The sequence below is a fragment of the Periplaneta americana genome, chromosome 8 (assembly GCF_040183065.1).
Source record: "Periplaneta americana isolate PAMFEO1 chromosome 8, P.americana_PAMFEO1_priV1, whole genome shotgun sequence".
Classification (NCBI taxonomy): Eukaryota; Metazoa; Arthropoda; class Insecta; order Blattodea; family Blattidae; genus Periplaneta; species Periplaneta americana.
This window is the reverse complement of record NC_091124.1, coordinates 153,971,954-153,999,290: the sequence shown is the minus strand read 5'-3', so window position 1 is coordinate 153,999,290 and position 27,337 is coordinate 153,971,954.

The window sequence follows — 27,337 nt, the reverse complement described above, 5'->3', positions numbered from 1 at the left end:
TAGTCTGAGATGAACTTCCGTGTCGGTAGATTCGTATAATATAATCATCGTGAAACATGTGATGAAGTGAAGTACAGTATAGGAGACAAGACCTGTCCTGTGACCTTATTAAGACGGCTTCGATGCCAACTAGCGACGATGGATGACATTATTATGTGCCGTGGCCATACACCAATGGGTATGTAGGGAGAAGTTTTAGTCTGAGATGAACTTCCGTGTCGGTAGATTCGTATAATATAATCATCGTGAAACATGTGATGAAGTGAAGTACAGTATAGGAGACAAGACCTGTCCTGTGACCTTATTAAGACGGCTTCGATGCCAACTAGCGACGATGGATGACATTATTATGTGCCGTGGCCATACACCAATGGGTATGTAGGGAGAAGTTTTAGTCTGAGATGAACTTCCGTGTCGGTAGATTCGTATAATATAATCATCGTGAAACATGTGATGAAGTGAAGTACAGTATAGGAGACAAGACCTGTCCTGTGACCTTATTAAGACGGCTTCGATGCCAACTAGCGACGATGGATGACATTATTATGTGCCGTGGCCATACACCAATGGGTATGTAGGGAGAAGTTTTAGTCTGAGATGAACTTCCGTGTCGGTAGATTCGTATAATATAATCATCGTGAAACATGTGATGAAGTGAAGTACAGTATAGGAGACAAGACCTGTCCTGTGACCTTATTAAGACGGCTTCGATGCCAACTAGCGACGATGGATGACATTATTATGTGCCGTGGCCATACACCAATGGGTATGTAGGGAGAAGTTTTAGTCTGAGATGAACTTCCGTGTCGGTAGATTCGTATAACATTAACCATCATGAAACAAACTCTCTTTCTGATAGCTTATTCTTTCCCTTCTCTCGAAGCTCACATGCCAGGTCTCGCCTCCTCATCTGTAGTAGAAGTTAAGTGCTGTGATATGAAATGGTATAATGGGGAATAAAGTGATTGTTTAATTAAAAAAAGAATCAATGAGTTCGATTATCACAGTTCCTCAAAATGAAACTGTTTCCATAGACCACAGTATAGGCTATCTCTAATGTTATTTTACGTGAAGTAACTTATAAATTTCATATAAATCATAGGCCTATGTAATTTTGCGTGTCAAAGGAAAAAAACCGGTCAAAAATTCATATAACCTCAGATGCTGTTGAAGCTACAGTATATAAGTTTAGAAGTGCTTAATGACACAGTCGCAGCTGCTTTTCTTTCTTGTTGCCATTTAAACCGTAGAGACACGTGCAAAGTGCAACACAACATTGCATGATGACATCACTTCCGCTTCTAAGGTTATTAAAACTGCTGAGAAAAGTCACTTAAAAAGGAAGTGGCATCAACAAAGTGTCACGTAGACATAATAATAACTAACAAGTGTTAACACCTGGAACAACAAGGAAGGAACTGCTCTCCGATTTCGGTTCAAGTTATATTATGAGAGAGCCTTCAAGTAGGAACAACCTAATTTGTCATTTTATGTTATAAAACCTATTTCCAAGAAAAATGGTCTGTTTTCAACTATCTTAATTTAAAATATGAATAAAAGTGATTTTATACAAATTCTCGCTTACAGTAAAAGCAACCTTTAATACGAAATAAAATTTTGAATATGTGCCGTAATCTTCTTCTACGAATTCCGATAGTAGTAAGTGGTGGTAGTAGTGGTAGTGATGGTGGTGGTGGTGATGGTGGTGGTAGTAGTGGTAGTGATGATGGTGGTGGTGGTGGTCGTAGTAGTAGTGATAGTGGTAGTAGTAGCGGGAGCAGTAGCAGTAGTAGCTTAGTAGTAGTAGTAATAGTAGTAGCAGCAGTAGCAGTAACAAAATAATAATAATAATAATAATAATAATAATAATAGTAATAATAATAATAACAAAAATAATAATAATAATAATAATAATAATAATAATAATAATAATAATAATAATCTGGTATTTGTAGATGACCAAATAATTTAACCAAAGTTGATGACAATCTACAAGAGCAACATTTTAAATAGATATAATAACTAGAAGTTACAGTTTTTAAAATATCGACTAGGCTACTAAAACGAAACGCATTGCTTGTGAAGGAAGTATTATCACAGTCTAGTCTAGTGTATACAGTCACGAAGCTTGAGTTGATGAGGGTACTAAGAACAATAGACTGTGCCAGTACTGTTTCACATTGTATGTGATGATGCGATTGTAGCGATCCTAGTGGCTTGCAACTATCTATGGATGCATATTCCCTACGTATTGAGCTTCGTGACTGTATATAATATACTAGACAGTGGTATTATAGTCCAATCAATAATCGTTATAGGTGGAGATATCATTGAACAATTATTTTGTTTGGCAATCATCACTCTATAAAGAAAACTATATATATATATATATATATATATATATATATATATATATGTGTGTGTGTGTGTGTGTGTGTATATAGATAATAAAATAATTAAATTAGAAACACAACAAATTAAACTAGAAAGGAAACAACGCTAAAATTTTATAAAACTTTGGCACTTTCAGCGAGACTATATGGAAGTGAATCATGCACTCTAAGAAAGATATAACCGAATAGAAGCAGCAAAAATAAGATTTTTAAGAGCAGAGGAAGGAGTCACACGAAGATATGGAATCAAAAATGAAAATACAGGGTGTTTAAAAAATACGGGGCATAATTTCAGGTATGTATTTCCCACATGTAGACAATCAAAATAGTTCATTACAACATGTGTCCGGAAATGCTTCATTTCCGAGTTATGCCTTCACAACATTGAAATTCACCGGAACGTTTTTCTTTCCGCAGGTCGTTGCCGTCAAAGGAGACATTAAGAGGGCACTCTGACAGTTCATTCCGAGGCGAAGGTTACATTCAGTGTTGTGTAGGCGTTAGACTGTGCGACATGTATTCAAATCAAGAGCTGGCAGAGATACACTTCATGTACGGTAAGGCGGACGGCAATACTGCGCTGGCTCGTCGTTTGTACCTGGAGAGGTACCCACAGCGACAATGTCCAGATCGGAAGACATTTGTACGTCTCCATTACCGTCTGTGCGAGTATGGAAAATTTAACTCTCCTGGTTTGGGAAGGGGACGACCAAGATCTACAACTCTCTAGAAGTACAGGAGGAGATTCTGGAGGCTGTGAACATGACTCCTTCTATCAGCACACGAAGGGTAGCGTTGCAAGTCAATGTTCCTCATACGACTGTCTGGAGACTGTTGAAAGAGTATCAATTGTATCCTTATCATTTGCAACGTATACAGGCCTGTCACCAGCAGATTACCCTGCACGAGTTACTGTAGGTTCTGTCAGTGGTTCTTGCAGCAGTGTGGTGTAAATCCGAACTTTCCTGCCTTAGTATTATTTATAGATGAAGCACAGTTCACACGAGATGGCATAACAAATTTCCACAATCAGCATGTATGGGCGTATGAAAACCCACGTGCAACTGTTCCATCTCATCCATCACCAGGTGCGGTTCTCCCTCAACATGTGGGCCGGTATCATTGGTGATCGATTAGTTGGACCCCATGTACTTGTAAACAGACTTACGGGGCAGGCGTACACAAACTTCCTGGAAAACACCATACCTCATGTTTTAGAAGACACTCCACTCCACTGATCAATCGTCAACACATTCACTTCTTGCATGATGGCGCTCCTGCACACTTCAGTCGTACGGCTCGCCGGTACTTGGATCGAAGGTTTCCTGATCGATCGATGGATAGGTAGAGGTGGCCCAATTGCTTGGCCTCCACGCTCACCTGATCTGAACCCTCTCGATTTCTACTTGTGGGGCCGTTTAAAATCATTGGTTTATTCGTCTCCGGTGCCTGATTTGGAATCCCTTCGGAATCGAATTGTGGCATGTTCTGAGGACATACACAATACTCCTGGAGTTTGGGATCGTGTTCGCAGGTCAATGAGACATCGATGTGAGGTCTGTATTCACGCAGGAGGTGGACATTTTGAACATCTTCTGTAATGACAACGACCTGCGGAAAGAAAAACGTTCCGGTGAATTTCAATGTTGTGAAGGCCATAACTCGGAAATGAAGCATTTCCGGACACATGTTGTAATGAACTATTTTGATTGTCTACATGTGGGAAACACATACCTGAAATTATGCCCCGTATTTTTTAAACACTCCGTATAGGAGGAAATCTGAAAATGAAGCCCATAAGTGATTTGTGATAGAAGAAAGAACACAAAACAGGTCCGAACACCCAGGAAGTATGAGGACACCAAATTGCCACTATAAGCACGAACGACGATATCGACCTAGACGAAGAAGAACTGTTGGCAGACCCAGAAGGAGCTAGAACAATAACACTAGTCAACAAGGTTTTTGTCACAAGGATAAAAATGGTCATTTTAGATCAATTTTTGTGTGCTGATAGTAGATCTAAACTTGAAAATGTTCCATCACGCACCATTTAAGAGGAAATTTGGAAATTGTGAAAAAAAAAAAAAGAATGAATTTACCAAAGAACTCGGGTATCGAACTATGGACTTTATTTAAATGGTTACACAGTAAATTCATACGTTTTATAACTTATTGTTGCTCAGGATATACTAGAAGTGTATTTTAAGGTATAGGTTCTTTGAAATACATGAGTCTGCATTAATAAGGCGCGTAGTGGGCGATATATATCTGTATAACGTTATTGCTTTATGGCGCTAGACCAAGAGAAAGCACTGAGAGGGTGGGCTTTTAGAGTGAAATAGATTGCATTTTAGGATTAGTTGAATATTGGTTGAGCTTCTGACAAGTTGTATCGCTGGTTTTAAGTGTTTATCTTCGCGTTCATTTACGCTTTCTCAGAATGAAAAAATCTCGTCGTGCGTGTGTAAATTCTCCGGACAGCTTTTGTTACGTATTTGGAGAATTTACGGCAAAATCGCAGCGACGTCCTTTATCAGATAAATTAAAACAAGCATATTATTGCTATTTTGAATGTAATGTGTGATGAGGACAAATCATGGGCTCCCCATGTGTGCTGCATAACATGTTACTCAAAACCGATGAAATGGATGAATGGAGAGAAGAATCGAAGTATATCGTTTGCAGTTCCAATGATCTGGCGTGGACCGACAAGTCATGCAGAAGACTGTTATTTCTGTTTAATAAAGATTACGGGATTTTCAAAGAAAACAAGATCTAAAATTGAATATCCTAACGTTCCATCTGCAATAAGACCTATACCACATGGACCAAAACTTCATATTCCTAATCATCCTTCACAATTGGAGGAATTGGTTCTTGTAATTGAGCAAACAGATAACTTGGCTCAACCATCAACATCCTGTGATCAGTCCTATGGCCCAGAACATCATAAAGAACCCCATTTAATTCAACAATGTGAACTGAACGACTTAATAAGAGATCTTAATCTGACTAAATAACAAGCTGAGATTTTAAGGTCTAGACTGCAACAATGTAACCTGCTAGCATCAGATACTAGAATTTCATTGCACAGGAAGAGACATGAACGGTTTTCGAAGTATTTTATAATGAAGCATTCTATGTGCGTGTGTGTAAATATAGACAGCTTAATGGAAGAACTAGGATTTCAGCACATCCCAGAGGAATGGAAGTTATTCATAGATTCTTCCAAAATAAGTTTAAAAGCAATGTTATTGCACAATGGAAACACTAAACCATCAATTCCAGTGGAGTATTCAGTAGATATGAAGGAAACTTACACAAATTTGTCAGATGCAATCCAATATAAAACATACTGCTAGCAACTCTGCGGAGATTTGAAAATTGTCGCCTTATTGCTCGGACTTCAGGATGGATTCACAAAATACTGTTGCTTTCTCTGTTTGTGGGATAGTAGAGTGACTGAAAAACACTATATAGTGAAAGACTGGCCTCCCAGAGAAAGCTATGTCCCAGGAGAACATAATATCAAGTATGTCTCTTTAGTAAAACCGGAAAAAGTACTGCTTCCTCCTTTACATATCAAGCTTGGTTTAATGAAAAATTTCGTTAAAGGTATGGATGAAAATGGAGAAAGTTTTGCATATGTAAGGAATATGTTTCCGAAACTCAGTAAGGCTAAACTGAAAGAGGGAATTTTTGTTGGCCCTCAAATTAGGAAACTTTTGAAAGATGAGAGCTTCGAAAAAAATTAAGTGTTGAGGAACTAGAAACTTGGAATCCCTTTGGAAGTGTTGTTAGTGGGTTTTTAGATAATAATAAAGCTAACGATTACCAACAGCATGTACAAGAACTCCTGCATAGTTACCAGAAGCTTGGTTATCGAATGTCATTGAAAATACATTTTCTGCATTCCCATCTGGACTTTTTCCCAGAGAACTTAGGAGCTGTAAGCGATGAAAAAGGGGCAAGATTCCATCAAGATATACACAGGATGGAACAACGATATCAAGGAAGGTAGGATTCTAGTATGATGGGGGACTACTTTTGGTTTTTGTTCAGAGAAGGTGACTCAAACTACAAGAGGAAAAAATAACTGTAAGTAACTAAATACTTTTTTAGAAAATCTAGCTTGAAGTCTGTATATGGTTGTTTACTTCAATGTAGGTCTCCTAAGTTATTTGATTTCAGATTTTAATCAATTTAATTTATAAACCTTAAAAAATTATAGTTCATTTGATCCAGTTTTAAATTAATAAACTAAAAGCCTATTTTGAAGGTAAAAAAGGGACATAAGGCTATTTTTTTCTTATTGTAATTATTATTTATGCAGCGATATTATTTTTCTGTGAAACGTCAGTGTATTTTGTGTATAAATTTTGCATCTTAGGAATTTATTTATTTTTACTGTTGTAATTACGTATTTTGAAATGCGCGAAAGCGTTTTTTTAATCAAAATACTTCCCCTTCTGTCATACAAAAATGTTACGTATTACAGATTTTTCGCTGCCATTTTCGTAATCAGCAGGGTCGATTTAGTAAAAATAAGCTGATTTCATTTCTGTGACAGACGAAAAGTTAAAATTTGTTGCCTAGTGTAATTATCGAAAACTGAAGATGGAACGGGTCATCCCAAGAAGTTGAATAATAATAATAATAATAATAATAATAATAATAATAATAATAATAATAATAATAATAATAATTGAATTAATAGACTAATAATAGTCCGCCGCTGTAGAGTGCCGATTGCAACGTCTGACCGTGAAACTATCGGGCCTGGGATCAAATCCTGGATAGGAAAAGTTACCTGGTTGAGGCGTTTTTGCGAGATTTCCTCTCAACCCATTAATAATACATGCTCGGTAACTTTCGGCGCTAGGTCCTAGACAAATCTCGCTAGCATTATCTACCTTCATCTCACTCAGACGCTAGATAACCATAGCAGTTGATAAGGTGTCGTAAAATAACCAACTAAAAATAATAAATATAATAATGTGAACGGTTATTCCTTGCAACGTCACACATAATAGGCTACTTGAACAGAGTGTAGATATCTTCCTATACCAATGTCCTTTAGTCATAGCACCATCTTTGCTTGGGGATGCTAAGTTTCAGAACTTCGAATGTTGTTTTCCACAAAGCCAATTTCACCATATTCTTTGATAAATATTTTCCTGCATTACCTGGAGTCTTTGATTGCTAATTTCTCGAGAAGTCTTGTGAATTATGTACCACACAGACTTTGTTTCTTAAATGTTTTCTGTTAGTACTCGTATTTATTATAGTTAATGAGCTGTGAATATTTAGCACATCATATAACTCCCTTCCAAATTCATGTATTAAATTTCGTCCAGTGTATGGGACCGGTGCCCACCCAGCATCGTGATGCACTTGGAGAGCTACGATAGGTAGGGAAATACGGTTACAAAAATTAGCTACAATAATAATAATAATAATAATAATAATAATAATAATGATAATAATAATATATTATTATATATATTAATATATAATATATTATTATTATTATCATTATTGCTGTTCTGAAGGATTAAGTCATTAAATGTAACAAAATTCTCACTAAAAATTATATATATATATATTGGTTTTCTTATATGCAACCTGTTTTTCTCATCAGTTCATAGTGAGTTCATGCGAGTGAGCAATCATTCAACATTATGGCATTTATGCCAGGTACACACATAACGAACCTCATCACTTTTTAAATTTGGAAGTTTTTCATGAACACTTTTGAACAGATGTACTAAGATTTCATCTAAACGTATTGTTTAAAATTTCTTTCTATTCATTATCTTCTTTTGAATTCAGACATTTTTCACTGTTATGATCTCACTAAAAAGTGATATTCAAGAGTGTTTGATCTGGTAGTAATTGCTTCATAGTATGAACTGTTTTAAGAAGATTGTATACAGTACATTATCGCCTCCCATGTCTAAAATGTAGCGAATTCCTGTGTCATTAATAGTGATGGAAACATACTTATAATGAAATAGCAGTTGATATTCCTAGTTTTGTTACTTTAGTCACTAATTTTTAAGGGTAGACATACACCTTTAAGTACTGCAAAATTGGTGAAATTCAATATTTTTCTCAGAAATAAATAAAATTGTAACCTTGAAATTTTTTATGCTCAATAATACTGTACGCTATTTCTGCAATTGTACACTATTTTCAGATGTAGTGTACCTATTACCGTTACGAGTAATTATCAATTCAAAATGGCAGCTGCATTTTGTACATTGAAATGCTGTTTCCCTGATAATTTCCATAAATATCTGAATTTCTGAGTGATTATTTTTTCCTGTTTATACCTAAATGTCATGTGTAAAAAATAACGTATAATCTTTGAAATATCTTCAGTGCAAGTATTGTTTATTTTAATTTCTATTTTAAAGTCAAATGTTTGAAAATTTTACTAGATCAAAAATAGTTTATTTTTAGAAATTAACTATACAGTAGAACCCCGATTATCCGTCACCCTATTATCCGATAGGTGAATTATCCGGCTTCCTCTCTCGCTTCCCTTTTTTTCCCCAGAACAAAATATGAAGTCCTGTAGATAGTATGTATTTTTTCTTTAAAGGGTTATTAGAAGCCTTTACAATTACACAGTGTGTAGTAGTAAGAATGCTTCCACGCACTTCAAGTAACAGGAGCAGTTACTTGTTATTTGTGGGAGAGGGTGTTTTTCCAACTTGTAAAACAGTGTACTGCTTTCAAAGAAATGACACTAAGAAATTTCACACAATTGCAAACCCATGCAACAATCAGTCTTCCTCCTATTGTTCGAGTGGCTGTACTGTTTACCTTCTATGCATAATATCTTCCATGACCGTCGAAAGAAAACGTGTTGTGTTTAGTATCGAAAAAAGTGCATATAATTGAGAGATTTGGGAAAGGAGAAACTGTAAGTCAATACGAGACTGACATTACAACTCTGTGCGATTTAATAAAATAAAAACAGTGATACAGTGTATAAAGTACGAGAATGTATATCTACAACACGACTTCTAACATTCCACAGATAACCATCAGGATCCCCTGGGCCCTTAACACTCGTCATTGACAACCTAACTTAAATTAGTAAACTTCTGATCCACTAACTAGCATGTTAAACACAAGACCACGGAGAACATTACAAAATTATAGGCCTAAGCAGGCTTATTAGGCGTAGGGTAGAGTAGGGTCTGTTGGACAGTCGGGCTTGTTGGACACTCTGTACTTTAACGTGTTACCTCGCCACTTGTGGGCACCACATTCTGCTAGAAGTCAATAACGGAAGTAGCCACGAGTGGGGCTACTTCAGTCATTGACTTCTAGCAGAATGTGGTGCCCAAAAGTGGCGAGGTAACACGTTAAAGTACAGAGTGTCCAACATGTCCAACAGACCCTAGTTTACCCTATGCACATAATTTATGAAAATCTTTTATGGTACGGATTATCTGATTTTTACGATTAACCATTCAGTCCACCCCTTTCATTATAACGGATAATATATGTTCTACTGTACATGTTAAACTAATATTTCTATGTAGCTTTGTTCAAAAGTATGAAATACAAATACACTCAAATTTTCACTGCAATATCTTAAAAACTGATTGAGTTATCAGGGAAAGGATTTGAATGTGCTCCCTCAAATACGGGATAAACACATGTCCCAAAAACGACACGTATTTTACAGGACGTAAGGGAAGCTAGTTCGGGTAGCGAGCTGATAATGTCTGAAAAAGTTTAAGAATGCCGGCAGGAAGTGTTGTACACTATGTGCTTAGACACACCAGCAGAAAAATCTAAAGGAATGTTCCACTTCTAAGACTGATGCACATGTAACTGCTCCTCCTTGAGATGACGCCATCGGGTCACTAGCTTTTAACCCTTCCAAAGCATGGAATTATCTAGAAGGATTGTATCTCCTTATGGGCGTTGTTTACTCCCTTCACGCTTTCTTACAAGGATGGACGATTAGCAGCACAGGATATTACATTTATGGGCTATTAAATGTTTTTACACAAGAAGAGACAAGTTAATTACAGCAATTTCCACACACACAGATGTACTTCTTTTTATATCCGATTCAGGGCTACTGAAAAACTTAACACAAACCCTGTTCCGAGTTAAGTGCTTCGTGCAAGTCTCGTGGCTGAAACAAAAGAAGTATCGCACCTCAGGGACATAAAATCCTGTTCGCGATTACACAATAACGACAGTATCCTCTACTCCACAAAATTAAGATACAAAGTCCTTAAACTTTCTTCGAAACCATTCGTTTTCGTATTGGCTGAAGAAATGAATACATAACAATTAAATCTGAATAACGTTACCTTAATTCCAAAACTCGCTCAGATGTCGGTTTTCACTTTTTGAGTGTTTTTGAAAGTATATCCACACAGAGGGAAGTTAAGTGGTTTCCTAATAGAACAGTATTAGCGCACGAAGCTCAATACGTAGTAAATGTGCATCCATAGATAGTTGCTAACCACTAGGATCGCTACTATCGCCTAATTACAGAGAATGCGAAATATTACCGACACATCTATTGTTCCTAGCTTCCTCACAACTCATGCTTCGTGACTGTATATACTGTACTAGACTGTTGTATTAGCGCTTACTTATAATTGGCTTTTAAGGATCCCGGAGGCTCTCACTCAAGCCCACCATCATTTCCTATCCTCAGCAAGATTAATCCAGTCCCTACCATCATATTCCACTTCCCTCAAATCCATTTTAATATTATCCTCCCATCTACGTCTCGACCTCCCCAAAGATCTTTTCTCCATTTTCGTTCAGGTCTTCCAACTAATACTCTATATGCATTTCTGGATTCACCCATACGTGCTGCATGCCCTGTCCAACTCAAACGTCTGGATTTAATGTTCCTGATTATGTTAGGTGAAGTTCAGTGCAGTTCTGCGTTGTGTAACTTTCTCCATTCTCCTGTAACTTCATCCCTCTTAGCCCCAAATATTTTCCTAAGCACATCCTTAATCTCTGTTCCTCTCTCAAAGTAAAAGTCCAAGTTTCACAACTGTACAGAATAACCGGTAATAGGCTATAACTGTATTATAAAATTCTAACTTTTAGCTTCTTTGAGGTCAGACTGAAGAACAAAAGCTTTTCAACCGAATAACAGGTATTTCCCATATTTACTTATATTGGGGTTTCATAACAAGCTCTTTTTTTTATGGTGATGGGTTGTTAATACATCGATCAACACTTCGACCACCTCTTATCCACTGTCCGCGACTCCTTATTCAATATATTCGCAGCTACCCTCATATCTGGAGGCCATCTCCTTTATCTGTAACCTGAGGATCTTCACTCCTTTGTCAGTAAATGTATCTGCGCAAGAAGTGGAAATCGACATATTAGCGAATTACGAGGTTTTGGAATTTAGGTAACGATATATTACATCAGAGAAAACACAATATTAAAGGTGATTCATGCATCCTACGATGTGGACGTTAGTCAAACTTACTTAATCATCAAGTTCCGGTCTCGTTTCCTTTTGTTTTGGAAAATTTAAAGTTGATATTGTATGTTATTTATACGGAAATAATTAAGATTTAATACGAGTTAATACTATTCAGACGTAAATACTAGTCATTTTTAAATGTCATTTTTATTTCCAAAATATTTAGACAAATCAAGTATTGTCATGAGCTACCGGATGCACAGATGAATTTTTGTTATCTCTAGAATATACTTGTATTAAAGTTCTCTAGTAACCAAGCACTCTCTATAATTATTTGGCAAATTTCTCATTACATATCGATTCACAGAACTTCGGGAATAAATTATGTAAGGTTGTTGTCATCGCGTTTCAACCCCAGACATTCGGCTCCATAATTTATCGTCACAACCGCTACTGAATTAGGACACAAGTCATTGGTATTATGTATGAAACTAGCGTCCTTCTAATACGATTTCATTGTGCGGTATTTATGGAACTGTCTGTTAACAGCAGACTCAATTGAATCACTTTTTTATCCTTTATGTTCCGTATATCTTTTCTTCCACTCACTTTAAGTCTCATGTTGAGTTGCAAGAGTTACTTTAATCTATAACATTCCGATAATATCAATAATTATTTTGTAGCGAGATGTTGTTCGACTTTAAATTGTACCTGTTTTTTAAAGAAGCGAATTTAATTCATATTTATACAGGGCCTATAGTTCTGAAAACGTCTACTAACGTTAATATTTCTATTTATTGTGCTTTAACTCATGTCTGATTCTGGTATTCTTAAATTTAACGCTTCTTAGTAAGCTGCGAATAAGTTACTAGTTGCAGAAAATAAAAAGTAAAGCTTAGATTTCTTGTATTTCAAGGTTAGCTAGGAAACAAATCGGAATTTGAGCACAAGTGAGAAAATGAATTACAGTATATTGTAGTCACATGTACAAAATGGACAAAGTATAATTATGAAAACAATAAAATTAAGGTTATCTCTTCGCTTAGTCCAAATGGCACAAACATCTAGTGGCGAAACTGATAAACATATATTTGCTCTACCATTTTTCAGGACTAAATTATACAAATTTATATGTTAGAAAATTATGACAATATTGATTTGTTATAACTGGACATTACGAAGTAGTGAAGAGAAGCGAATAGAAGCATTTGAAATGTGGATATGGAGAAGAATGGAACGTGTGAAGTGGACAGACAGGATAAGAAATGAAGCTGTATTGAAAGAGTAGGTGTAGAAAGAATGAAGCTGAAACTGATCAAGAAGAGAAAAAGGAATTGACTGGGTCACTGGCTGAGAAGAAACTGCCTACTGAAGAATGCATTGGAAGGAATGGTGGACGGGAGTTCGGGGCAGAAGAAGATATCATATGTTAGAGGACATTAAGATATGTGGATCATATGAGGAGACAAAGAGGAAGGCAGAAAATAGCAGAATGGAGAAAGCTGGGTTTGCAGTGAAAGACCTGCCCTTGGACAGAACAATGAATGAATGACGATTTATAGAGTGTCGACGAATACGTTTATGAGAACTTTTAATTAAATTTGATATAAGATTCTGTCATCTCACTTTGAAGTTGTGAGACTATCGTCTGCGATTTCGTCTCGCTCGAGATGGAGAGTTAAATGGTAAACGAACAATAATTAGCAGTCCGTTAAAGTCAGGCAATGCTCTATAATTTAATGATTCTCTAACTTTATATATTCATTACTTAATGATAAACAACTTGTTCATTGGTATGTTTTCTTTTTACTCAGCATCAGACTAAAAGTCTATTCCGAATACGTGATCTCTTTTCATTGATGTGCAATAAAAATAACCTTACAAAACTTATATTTCCGTCGTTTTAGGTTACTTCGTGATTATGTTTGTTGTTGCATTCACACTTCGTTGTTTCAGACACGATCGAGAGTGATGAAATATAATATGATGAAAAAGTAAAGGCAATCAAATTAGAAGTTCCATTTTGTAAATTTATAGATTCTGTCTTTAGATAAAATTACCAGCCAACTGTTCTTCATCTGACAAAGTTTCATTATTTTGTGGGTAGAAGTCTCTAAAGCCAATATAGAGTATATCGATTGAAGCTACAGATGTAGACCTATCTGCAGAACAAAACCTCTGATGAACAAAGTAAAGAACGAGTTCAATGGACATTCAAAGGCCTAAGCGTTTCATAGTACGACCGTGACTATAAGTTAGTTAGATTTAGTCTACTGCTGTCTTCAAGCCAACAGATGTTATTATTTTCAAATTATATTACTGTTTCCATATTAATCTAAAAGAGAGAGAAAGCAAGCAGAATAATTATATATATAATTATACATAAAGGATTCAATCCGGCATCGGAGTTTGAATCCGATGTGGCTTAGTGAATAAAGCATCAGCACATAGAGCTGAAAACCCGGATTCGAATCACGGTGCCGGAGAGAATTTTTCTCCATTCTACCCATTCTTCACCATATGGTAATGCAGAATTCCTGCACGGAAATATCATATGTACTTCGGTAATACATAGTAAATGAACAAAAGTTTTATTCTTAATATAGACCTACATACTTTACACTTTATAAAACACTATTCAGAATATTAAAGTAGCTAATAATTAGGCTTCGGTCCTGGGCACAGAAACGCATGAAGTTCAGAACGCACTTACTACAGTGTTGTGTTGGTCGAGTGGAGTGGGAGATGTAGCGCGTAGTTATTTCGTGTCTCAACATGTAAACAGTCCGTCACAGTACGGGACAGAATATATTTCACCCCCTACAGATGCAGTATATACAGTACATTCCTCCTAGTGTAGAAACTAAATGTCTACCATTAAAGTATTAACGTGAGTTGTAACCTTCAATCAGGCGTCCCTACGCCGAAGCCTGTTACACGTACCGCAGCCAAGCAGCAACACACACAACGGTAATGCACATTACGGACCCACCTGTGCTGTTGCAGTCGGGTGACTGCACACGAGTCATGACGTCATTTATACTCCGTGTACTCTAAACCTCATACTGATTACTCTGTGTCCCTAGGCCGAAGCCTGCTAATAATTAAGCTAATAATTACCTGTAAAAATATCAAATTTGTATAATTTTTTATAACCATAAAGTATTTGCATAATAAAATCTACAATTAATTAAATATCTGCATGTTTCTTTCACAGAAATAGTCTAAAGACCTACATCAACAACATAGTCTAGGATCTTTTACCTATTCATTCACGAAATATTTTTTCTTGATCAAAAGTTTTAGAAAATTTAATATTGAACGTAACGATTAAGAGAACACAAAATATTTCTTGAAGGAATACTAAAAGATCCTAGACTTTGTTGTTGATGTAGGTTTTCAAAACATTCCAGTAAAAGAATAATGCTGATATTTAATTAATTGTATATTTTATTATGTAAATGCTTTACGGTTGTAAAAAAATTATATAAATTTGGAATTAATTTTACAGATAATTATTAGCTATTTTAATATTCTGAATAGTGTTCTAAAAAGTGTAATGTATGTATACTAAGCATGAAAAGTTTTGTTCATTTAGCTTTTATAATAGCTGAGATATGAAAAAACGAATTTCGCTCATTTTTTGCAGATCAATGGTGTACCTCTCCCCTTAAACATGTCGTAATGTAAAAGTAAATGTACCCAAATAAGTGCTTTCATTTGTATCTTTTGATTATTTTATAGCCAGATTTGAAACAAATTGGGAAATACAATTCTTAAATGGATACTTAAAGTGATTCCGACATTATTGCTTTAACTTCGTATCATAATTCTTCAGACTATAAATGAGTCTTACTATTTCTTGGATCAATAAATAAACAAATTAAAAAAGGAAGATGAACGGGCGATTTATATTTATGTTATCAGAATATGTCATCGGACTACTCTGAAGAAGAGGAAAAGGAAATAGTGACGATGATATCCGAAGTTGATAATTATTAATATTAGTATTTATTTATTTAACCTGGCAGAGATAAGGACATCAAGCCTTCTCTTCCCCTCTACAAGGGAATTACAACTACGTACAATATGAAGATTACAATTAAAATTATAATTACAATCAATATTAAATTTACAATTACAATAAACATAAAAACCGAAGTACTAAAAGATTATCTAATAAATAAAGTCTAAAAAGTTTATTGTAGAAGTTAAGAACAAAGAAATATTTTTTTTTTTACTGAAGTACAAAATAGACGTAGAATAATTATGTAGAAATAAAATTGCCGGAGATTAAAATATTTTATGCTATAATAAGAGAGACGGATTTTATTATTATTTAAGAAGCCATGTATGAACGAGTCTCAATTACTGACCAAGTGCCTAGTAAGTTTGTGTTTGAATTCAATTTCATTTCGATAGTCCCTAATGCTAGCAGGTAGCGAATTCCAGAGTCTTAGCAGGACTATTGTGAAAGAAGATGAGTATGAGGAGGTGCGATGGAATGATATTGTTAGTATTGTTTCATGGCGAGAACGTGTATTCAGATTATGATGGGAAGAAAAGTAAGTGAAGTGAGACAGGTACGAAGAATAGAAAGAAGAGTTCAAAATTTCAAAGAGAAGGAGAAGTGGATGTAAATTTCTTCTTTTATCTAGTTTAAGCCAACCTATTGTTTCCAGGGACGGGGTAATATGATCTTCAACAGAGGCAATTCTCCTCAGAATATGTGATTGGTTTCTCAGCCAATAAATTAGTATTAAATTGTAACAAAACTAACATAATTCAATTCAAATCCTGTCCAAATTCAATCTCGCAAATTTCAAGCGCAATAATAATAATTAATAATAGGTCCCTAATGGAAACAATAATAACAACAACAACCAAATTTATGGGCTTGCAAATCGATAATGTGTTAAATTAAAACAATCATAATATTAAAGAAATTACCTCCAAACTAAATTCAGTATGTATGCAAGAAACAGTATAACTTACTTTGCATACTTCCACTCGGTAATGAGTTTTGGAATAACAATTTGGGGAAATTCTACAGATAGCAACAGTATATTAGTAGTATAAAAGAGTAATTATAATAATAGTATGCGCCAAATCTAGGGAATAGTGTAGGACCATTTAAAAAAACTACAAATAATGCCCAAGGCTTGTCAGTATAATTTTTCATTAATAATAAACTTCCTCGTATGTAATCGTGAAAACTTTGTAACTAATGCAACAGTTCATAACATAAATACTCGTCAAAAATGACTTTCATACTCCATCGGCAAGTCTATCGTGCTATCAAAAAGGAGTGAGTTAAATGGCAGTAAAATTTTTTAATAGCCTCTCTGTGGATATAAAAAAACTGAAACTCAAAACATAAGACTATTTAGGACCAAATTAAAGAAGTACCTAATTTCCTTCTATTCTGCAGGTGAGTTTATGACATTCAACAACGCTGCATGAATATTCCTGTCTTCTAATAAGTATCGATACTAACCCCTTGTGTTGTACTAGTATATTGTAAAACTCTTCTGTATATATATATATATATATATATATATATATATATATATATATATATATATTTCAACCAGACTGTGACTATAATTAAGACTTTGTAATAATATTAAGATTTTATTTTAAATGTTTCATATTCTAGCTGTGAAGTGATGAGCGAATGTCGTGGAATATAAATAAATACAATAAATACAATATAATACAATACAATACGACACAAATTGTGAGCATATTGCAGTTTCTTTTTGTTGTCACTGGACATATTGGACATTTTGACTAATGGCCTTATTTCAATGGACGTTTTGGTTGTGGCAGAGCCTTCTTCAGTTACAAGCCGGAGCATGGGTAGGTTTGGCACTCTGAGTGGAGGCGGAAGATTCTAAAGTGATATTGATGTAATTGTGCTTGCTCATTACTTTCGTTGTATGTAACGCGTACTTTCTCAATATTACTTTATGCACAAAGGTAAGATCAAGATTCAGAGTAGTGATGTAAATTATTATGGATTCGAAAATAGTGTTTTAATGCAATCAATTAACTATACTTCAGAATACGGCGTAGCCTAAGTAGTCTACTTACATACAAAGACTACCACTTAAAATAATTACAAAAAACCTTGTTATTGATATTACAAAGGTAAATAAATAAATAAATAAATAAATAAGATATTCCTTGCACCGAAAATAATAAAATCAATAATGCAATAAAGACGTAAGTTCCTACGCAATATTCATAAGTTCCATTGAATTAACAAATTTGTGGCTAGGAAATTGACAATAACAAATTTGTGACTAGAAAATTGACAATGTTTTGCGACTTTATAGTGTTTCACCTGTAACGTGAAAGGTCTAGGATACATTTTAATATTATCTTATGCGATTATCTATCGTGCTTTTCTATAAATACCGTATTCAAGATGCCAAGTAAGCCAGTTTTAGTTTGAACCTGGTCAGTCGCTATAACAATACTGTTATCCTAAATTATTTGTTATAAACTTTTTAAGATATAATTCTAAATAAATATAACTACAGAAAACAAGCTAAGAATGTAAATTATGCAAATAAAATAAAAATGTAAATAGAGGAAACTATTGACATATAATAAAATATGAGGATGTAAATACAGTTAGGCCAAATATAAAGATCTATGAAAAAATGAAGGAACATACCTTCAACATAATACGTAATAAAACACATCATTATCTATTAAGTAAGTGTCAATTAGCGTAAACTCAGTGAATTTTAAATCCTGTAAATACGAAGTGAAAAGAAACATGTTTATAACTAATTTATTACAAAAGACATAATATTAACCAACAAACCTTGAAAACCAACAAATTGAGTGTATGCATCTACAAATTATAGGCAGTTCTAACGTATAGCAGGCATTCCGAATCTTCAACAAAACTGCAACATTTATGGGATCACAAAGCAGCTGTTTACAAAAATCAACAGTGTAACTTTATTGATATAGCAGGCGAGACCCAATAATTTGGCTAGAATTCTGATACACCAGAAACCACAAATAAGACTATAAAAATGTAGTTTATACAATATTTAATATTTAGAGGAATTGTCAATTTTGTTATTATTAATAACCGTAAAAATTGCCAAAGACTACTGCCATATTTTCATTTGTCTTGTTTTTTTCGCCAACACGCGCCTAATTTATAAAACTTCAACAATCGTTTGGTACGACCGCGAACATAATTCCATCGACACACACTTATATTGTAACATTAATTTACATTGAAAATCGACATTAGCAAAAACACGTGTTCTGTGTGGTAGGCCTCCGGTTGACAGTTAATTACAGTGTTGCCGACGTATGGCTCCGGCTTGTAACTGAAGAAGGCTCTGGTTGTGGACATTTTTGTAAGGGGCTTTCTGCATTTTGGACTTTGTGCTGTGGACGAAATGACCTGGAATGCATTAGTCCATAACGCTCTACTGGAGCTATGCGAGTACTGTATATTGCAAATATAGGTTCTTCGAGCAGTAGTTGAGTAACCCCAGTCTGGCCTCAGCATGTTGAGGTATTGCGGCGTGACAGAGTGACAGCTGCCGGTATCCCATTCATGTGGTGCGCACGCGTGCCGAGTTGCATTGTTTGGAAATTTGTGGCATTTGCTTACAAAGATTAAAATGTGTGTTTTGTTCGAAACAAAGAAACGAAAAATAATGCAGTGGTTCGCAAAACGTGCACCCCGCCTCTGAAGAGAGTGAGTGTTCAGAAAGAGGACAACAATAGCCCCCTCTCGTAACACACTTAAGACACTTCATTTAATCATCTTCTAAAGTGAAGCGGTAAATTATCGCGTATTAATATAACTGTGTCGGTACATGAATAATAAATCCTTTTTATCACAACATAACTTACTTAACGGGTCATAACACAAATGGGTGATGATAGTCGATACTTCTTTAAAGGGTGAGGGGTGAAATTTTGGTAATTTTCAGTAAAAAAAGTAGCATTTTCGTTTTCTTGTAAAAATTGAATCAGCAGTCTCTTCTTTTATGTTGAACAAGTTTCAACACTCTGCTGCGCTGGAAAGTATATAAATTACGCAATACCTAAATGGCTGCACTTCAATTCCATGCAGATTTTACAAGCTGTTTTCTCACACTTTTTTTCAACATATTTCGACAGGCTCTTACAATTTTTATGCTACGAACATTACAATTTTACTGCATATTCTATACACAGTGGTTAACAAATTGGATTATAAGATTTTTTATATGTTAATTACTTTTTAAATTAGAAAGAATTTGTATAACAATAGGCATTAAAAATTAAAATTAAAAAAAATTGACAAAATAATATATTTTTTTTTATTCTAAGGATATATTTCTAAAATATAGATGCTTAGTACTTTTCTAGGTACATAAAAATACTGTATTCTTTTTAGCTAATATACTTAAAATTTGTACGAGGAGATAGATCTTGAAAATATTCCCCAATTTTTTTAGGAAAAGGGTAGGCCTATAATTCAGAAAATATCTGGGTGATATGCTTGAAATAATAATAATAATAATAATAATAATAATAATAATAACAATAATAATATATCATATTATGTGGAATTCTGGAATATGTGTGCCAAAAATGAATCAACTACAGAAGTTAGAAATTTCACTCATCTCCTCCCTTAACTTGACATTTTTTTTTCGAATAGGACAAGCCAAAGACAGTAACATAATAATGCGAAGAAAATGGAACAGTGGCAGAGTGAAAATAGTAATGAACGCCAGAATAAATGGAGGAAAATCTCTCAGCTCATATCTTATATCCAGACAAATCTTACAGAATGTACTTAGAATAAAATTCCAGCACCTATGGCTTAGAAGTTGTAAGTTGAAGTTACCGCTTCACAAATAGAGTGAGAGAAGAAAAAGTTTAAGGAAGTCAGTATCTGATGCATCATTTGGCCGCGACTAGTAATACAAACACGTGAACCCAGTACTAATAGGCTCACACTGTTTTCAATGAGGCTGTGATTACTGAGTAAGTCAAACAAACTTCCTGTTCAAAGCAGTGAAAACAAACTGTATTCGTTAATTTGAAAACGCACATTTACAATCCGTCGATGTTCCTTTGATTACCTTCCTAACCTACAGGGGCTACTCAGAGTCATTGAAATAATTTCGCGGTAAACAGTGATAAAGTAAACAGAATTTTTCAGTGATGTTATGTTCATGTGTAGCTAATATGAGAATATTCCAAGGATACCAGAAGTTAACCTTTCAAAAAAGTACATCTTTTGAACTCTTCAGGAAGAACAAAAAGCATAAAATGTTTTGTGTTTGACATTTTGCGTTAAAACCCAGTATATCTATTGTTTCGGTTTGCAGGTTCTTTTCTGGGTCCATTATGCCGAAACTTTTGCACAAGTCAGGCAAACTTAAACGACAAGGAAGGTGGCTCTTCAGATGTGGTACTATTTTAACCTGCTAATGGAGAATTTATACAAGGTTGGAAATATTAAGTCACAACACAGATGGAAAGTCCGAACATTTTTCTCCAAACGCAATCACCATGAAAGCTTGCCAACAAGTTTTCTATACACTAAAGTTAAGCGTTCACTACATCGTATCGCACTCATCGGACGAATCGCACGGATCGGAAAAAGACAATCTTTGCTGTAATTGTTATGTAACCGCGTTCACTACATCGTATCGCTCGCATCGACTTCCGGTAAATCCGTCCAAGTTTCTCGGATGACCAACTTTTCCGATGCGTGCGATCATGGCCTTCTTTAATAAATCAATTTTAATTGTTCAACTGTTACTATTTTGTTGTGCCATGTTCAGTGTCGCACCAAAATGGCAGACGGAAAACTTATTTCGCTTTTAGAAAACTGCGAATAATTATATGATTTGAGGCATTCCCATTACAGTAATCAAGTCGTTTCTTACAATATCTATTTCGTTTCTTCCTCTTCAATTAAGAAGCATGAAGCAATTACAAATTCATATTCGCCAACACTCATGATTAATAGACCTAACCTCAAAATTCCTGTTTTCAGCAATGTCAATATCGTACGTCATATGTTTTAAACAGCTGATAGGTGATCCGATGAGTCGATGAGGTAGAGTCGTTACAGTGAACGCACTTCAATTAAAATATCAGTTGCGTGCGATTCGTCCGAGGAGTGCGATACGATGTAGTGAACGCTTACCTTAAATATTTCTATGAGTAAATCGTTTTCATCTACAAGAATTGAAGGGAAAAAAATCCCAATATGTTGACATAATGTATCTGTAGTTTAATTAATAATAATAATAATAATAATAATAATAATAATTACATCCAGTAGTAAACACTATACCCATAGATATAGATAACCGGACATTTAACCGATCACTGCCATCTTATGGTTGCTGACTGGCTGGTTTTCGAGAGCTGGACACCCGGGCGGAATCATGTACAGAGTGGCACGTGGAGTGGTCCGTGTAAGTATAGAGTAAATACAGAAGCGAAGAGCTGAAAAGGACTCACCTTTTATAGAAGATGTTAAAAGTGGCTCCCTGCAGCATCAGTACACAGCTGTGCACGTCTAATCATGTTCAGATACTATACCGGGCCTCACTGACTCTTTCTCTTTTCGCATTTTGCACGGATCTTTTAGTGTCACTTTTTAACCAAACTCTGTATTGAGTATTGCTCTCTTTGTCGGTGTACTCTATCAGGAAACTTGTCCCTGAAAATTTCGCGGGTTGCCTTAATCTAACCCATTCTCACTTACGCTTCCACAATTTCCATTCTTTCTTGTATCGAGTAAGTTATTTTGCAGAATGTGAATAAATGTGTGTAGAGCCCGGACGAGAAGTTATGGCACCGGCGCAAGGGACGCATTTTAGTTCGTTTGGTTGGACTCGCCCTCACACTGAACTGGAGGGGTGTTGGGTTAGTTGGTTACTAGCATTCCGAGTGTTCAGATCGTTCTGCTACTACCGCTATTGCTGATACTGAAAACATTGTCCTTCTGAGCGCCCTCATTATGGCATTGTGTAAGGTGTGAAATCATAGAGTAGTTCATAGTCAAGGACATGAAATAGCATACAATGTATGGAAATTCATGTCAGAAGAGGTTGTAAACGGAATACCAATTCCATTGAAAAGCGTGTGTGCAAGAGTACTGGCTGCCACTGGTATTTCAAAGCGAACCTTGGCAAGAATCAGGAAAGAAGGGAAAAATATTGAGGCAGGAACAGCAGATTCTTTCTCCAGTCCGGAAAAATCACAGCCGAAGAAGACGATTGTTGCAGCTGTAGACAGTTTTGATGAGGAAGTCATAAGAAGACTCATCTATAATTTCTCCGCTACCCATAAGCAGAGGCCGACTCTGCAATCGCTTCTTCCAAAAATGGATATCAGTGCATGATTATGTGAATAAAGTAGAGAACAATTACATTGAAAGTGAGCACGCGATGGACAGTATTTTGGAGAACATTTCCATAAACTTAGGGACATCTGATTCCAGCACAAATCAGTCGCCTGATTCGGACGGAAAATAAGAATATAAAGATGGAATAGCGGGCGTAATTCCATTAGGTGCCTTCGGACTCTTGAGTAGGAAAGTGGTGATACTAAGGTAAAACGAATGTTTTTGGAAAGAGATGAAACGGATATGCCTGCCGCTCTGAGCTTGAGAACCGTAACCCAAACAACCCCCACTCCTCTACCCTGCTGGCCGGCAATTTAAAACTTCGCGCATGTTGGTGCCATAACATCTCGTCTCGGCTCTAATTCAATTGATGACTGATGAAATTCTGACAGGAAGAATTCCAACAATCAATTATTGCATAAAATTGTCCATTATTGTAGCTATTTACTCATTTCGTTATGATACGATATGATATAATGCGATAATGGAATTTGAAGCAGTAAAATATCGCATTCGCATTCAAACGGTAGGCAGGCTACTTTTATCTGCGGCACCCAGTACATAGTTTACATTGACCAATTATTGTGCGTCCTGTATACGATTATTGTTCCAGTCCGACAGGTGATCTAGATGCTCACAGGCGGACCTCAGTCCCATCCCCAATCAAGTACCCTACAAGTCCCAGGGTCTAAAGCCCCAAAGCCCTTTAATCGTACATCAGCATCTGAGACACTTAGTACACCCAACACTTCACTCCAATATATTTTTAACTATTGTACATTCATGTTAAATGGAAGGAGAGGGAGGTAGATGATATTGGTGGAATGATAATGAGGAAGCGGGAGTACTATGATAAATGGGGTTTGAAAGTAAATCTAGAAAAAACGTTTTATATGGGATGTGGAATAAAAACAGAGAATTGAATATTGGAAGATCAGAAAGTTTGTATTGAAGACTGTGAAGAATTTTAATATTTGGGGGTTGGAATACATAAAGAAGATAGATAAGAAGCTGATATTAGGAATAGAATTACTAAAGGCAGAACAATATTGAATAGTATTCTATGAGACAGACATATACCAAGGGAAAATAAATTGCAAATATATAATTCAATAGTCAAAAGTACTGTTATATATGGTGCTGAAAGATGGAAATTTAACAAAAAGTTAGCATTCATGACAATGGAAATAGATATTTTAAGAAGATCAGCGAGACATTCGAAATTAGAAAAAATCATAAATACAGTTATACGAGATGAAATGAACATTCAACATTTTGTTTTGATTATGTGAGATATAAGCAGTTGATCTCGTATGGGCATGTGAGAAGAATGTCAGAAGAAAAGTTATCTAAAATAGTGCTGAATTGGAGTTCGCCTGGTAGAAGAAGGAAACGGAGACCTCGAAATTCATGGTTACAAGAGATCAGAACAGTGATGAGAGACTGTAGACTAAAGAACATGGATTGGGTGGACAGAATAAGATTTTAATACTTTAGGCACAGAGAGATGTGTAAACATTAGAAATCTGTATATAAATAAAACAACTACCACTACCACTACGACTAAAACTACCACCACCACTACCACTACGACTACACTACCACTACCATACCACCACCACCACCACCACCACTACCACTACTACTACTACTACTAGTAGTATAGCTTCCTATGTTGCCCAGGGGCGGTTATTCAGGTGAAGTAGGTGAAGTACCATTTCACCTATTTACGTGTAAAACACAATTTTATCTCGTATTAATAATTAATTCTAGTTATTACCGGTTTCGTATTTCTAAAATAAAAAAAAAGTTTTATTTTCAGTCGTTATGAACAGTGTTTAGTTATATAAATAGTACCTGTAACCGTCCGCTGAATAGAATAATGTCAACTGTTACGAGTGCCGAGCGTGTCTATTGAAACCTATAATACTGTAGAGGTGAAAATGTTTGGGCTCCCATTCTCATACAGCACTTGGTTTCCATGGTAACGTGACGTCACGCACTAAAGGAAGATTGTATGAGTGAAGTGCGTTACTGAGTCTTTCAGTTACGGAGAACTGTCAGACTTCTTGTAGGTGGAGTAACCAGTTTGCAGACCTAACTGTACAGAAGTGTTGAAGCTGGTCTCCAAGGCCGGGGGCTATTGTTTAAGGGCTGTGAAATTTTACAGTATGTACTACCTGACTCGAGAAAAGTATCCTCATTCCTTACGTCCAAGCAGCCACCCCTGCAGCGGTAAATTAGCTGGCTCTATGTTATTTTATCAGGACTGCACGTCACATACATTCGTAAAGTTTAAAAGTTGTTTTTCGCCGCGTGTATTATTTCTTCTCGTGAGTTTGCCAGTTTTGTTCCAGCTCTTGTACTTGAAAGTTTAACGCGCGCGTAAATGTGCACATGTAGTTTAGTACTTATTAACTTATTAGTTAATGTATTTACAGTATATTAGTGATAAGTGTATATAGTGCATTAATCCTACATCGTAGTGTATATTGTATGTTTAATCACTATAGTGCTATTATGCAAATACTTAGGTACCAGTACATAGAAAATATTGATAAACGAGTGCGAAATATGTATCCCGAAAATGGCACGGTTTGTAATATATTGGAGATGCCGTTTTGGAGACATAAATATGAGGATGGAAAAGATGTTTTAAATTCTGGACGTCCTACAGTTCCATTTGTTCTGTGTTTTTAAAAGTGCTAAAAATAGAGAAGTTGTATAAAATAACTTAAATTATTCCGATGAAAGAAGCTTTTCTCTTTGGAAAGATTGAAAATTTCATTTGGAATGCCACATCGCAGGAGAGACTTTCATCATTAGCCCTATAGCTTTGCATAGAGATATACTGTCCACCCTCAGTTGAACTGAGACATTTTATGAAGACATCATCGACAGGTTTGCTGCTTTAAAGATAGGAGGATTGATTTTGTATGCAAGAAATTGAGTGAGTCCTGAAATAAATTAGTTTTCCTGTTTGCATGTGTTCCAGAACTAGTAAAATTGTACCTAGTTAACGTATAGTAGGCCTTCTCATTATATTAGCAAAACTATTCATGAATTTCTGTATGTGAACAGCACTTCACCAATTTTCTTTACGACGAGTGCCTAGAGGAAAGATCTGGTATCGTGCAATCCTCTCAACATTGTAATCCTACCATGTGTTTGTTTATTCTTCGCCCTAAAGTACGAAATATTGACTTAGAATAAACTCAGCTGAGGGTGAAACTAATACTTAATTTATGAACTACTGATAATGCAGTATGTATGATATGAGAGAAAACATCTCGAAATTAAATCAAACTACTACATGCAGTAGTTGAGGAGCCCGTTCCCCTGTGTATTCGCCGCTTCATTCATATCTAACCCTGCTACCGATCCATTCATTACCCTTATCCCGGGGGTTGTTGATTTGAGGGGGAGAGAAAGGGCAGCTGGCCAAACTTTCCATTGTGGCGGCGTATCCCTCGTTAAAGGGCACAGAACACATCGCATTACACACGCGCTATTCACCCTCCTATGCCAGTACAAAATATATAGCTAGCGTTTGGACAAGCTATAGAGAAAAAAATCGACATCCGAGAAAGTACGAATAGAATCTGTATTCTGGATGGAAAAGACTGCAATTCCTTTAGCGATTCAGTGATTCCAAAACAGATCAATTTTCGTGGAGGGAAATCTTAATGTCAATCTATCTTCTTATACTCATTTCCAGTGGCGTAGCGTCAATGTAAGCTAAAACGCTTAGCTTCCCCAGTTAATAATAATTTCATAATAAACCTGCAGTTTATGGAGAAAATTATTTATTAATTTTAATAGAATTTATATTTACGCGTTAAATATTGTGATGCGGCAGCTCAGGATTATTTGTTATGCAGCAGCAAATAAGAAGCCTGCACACACCAGCTTCCAAGCAGACCGGTTTCTTCTGTGTAATCCACCCCGCAGATTTTCTATCCCTTTTAAACTACCCTAGTCGCAAGGCTCGAAAAGAAGCTAGCTTTAACATTTAAAATAAGTAGTTTCCGAGTTATCCCTATTCGTCAGTTGTGTTCAGTTGAAATGTTAGTGTGCATTGTGGCTGATATAATAAATAAT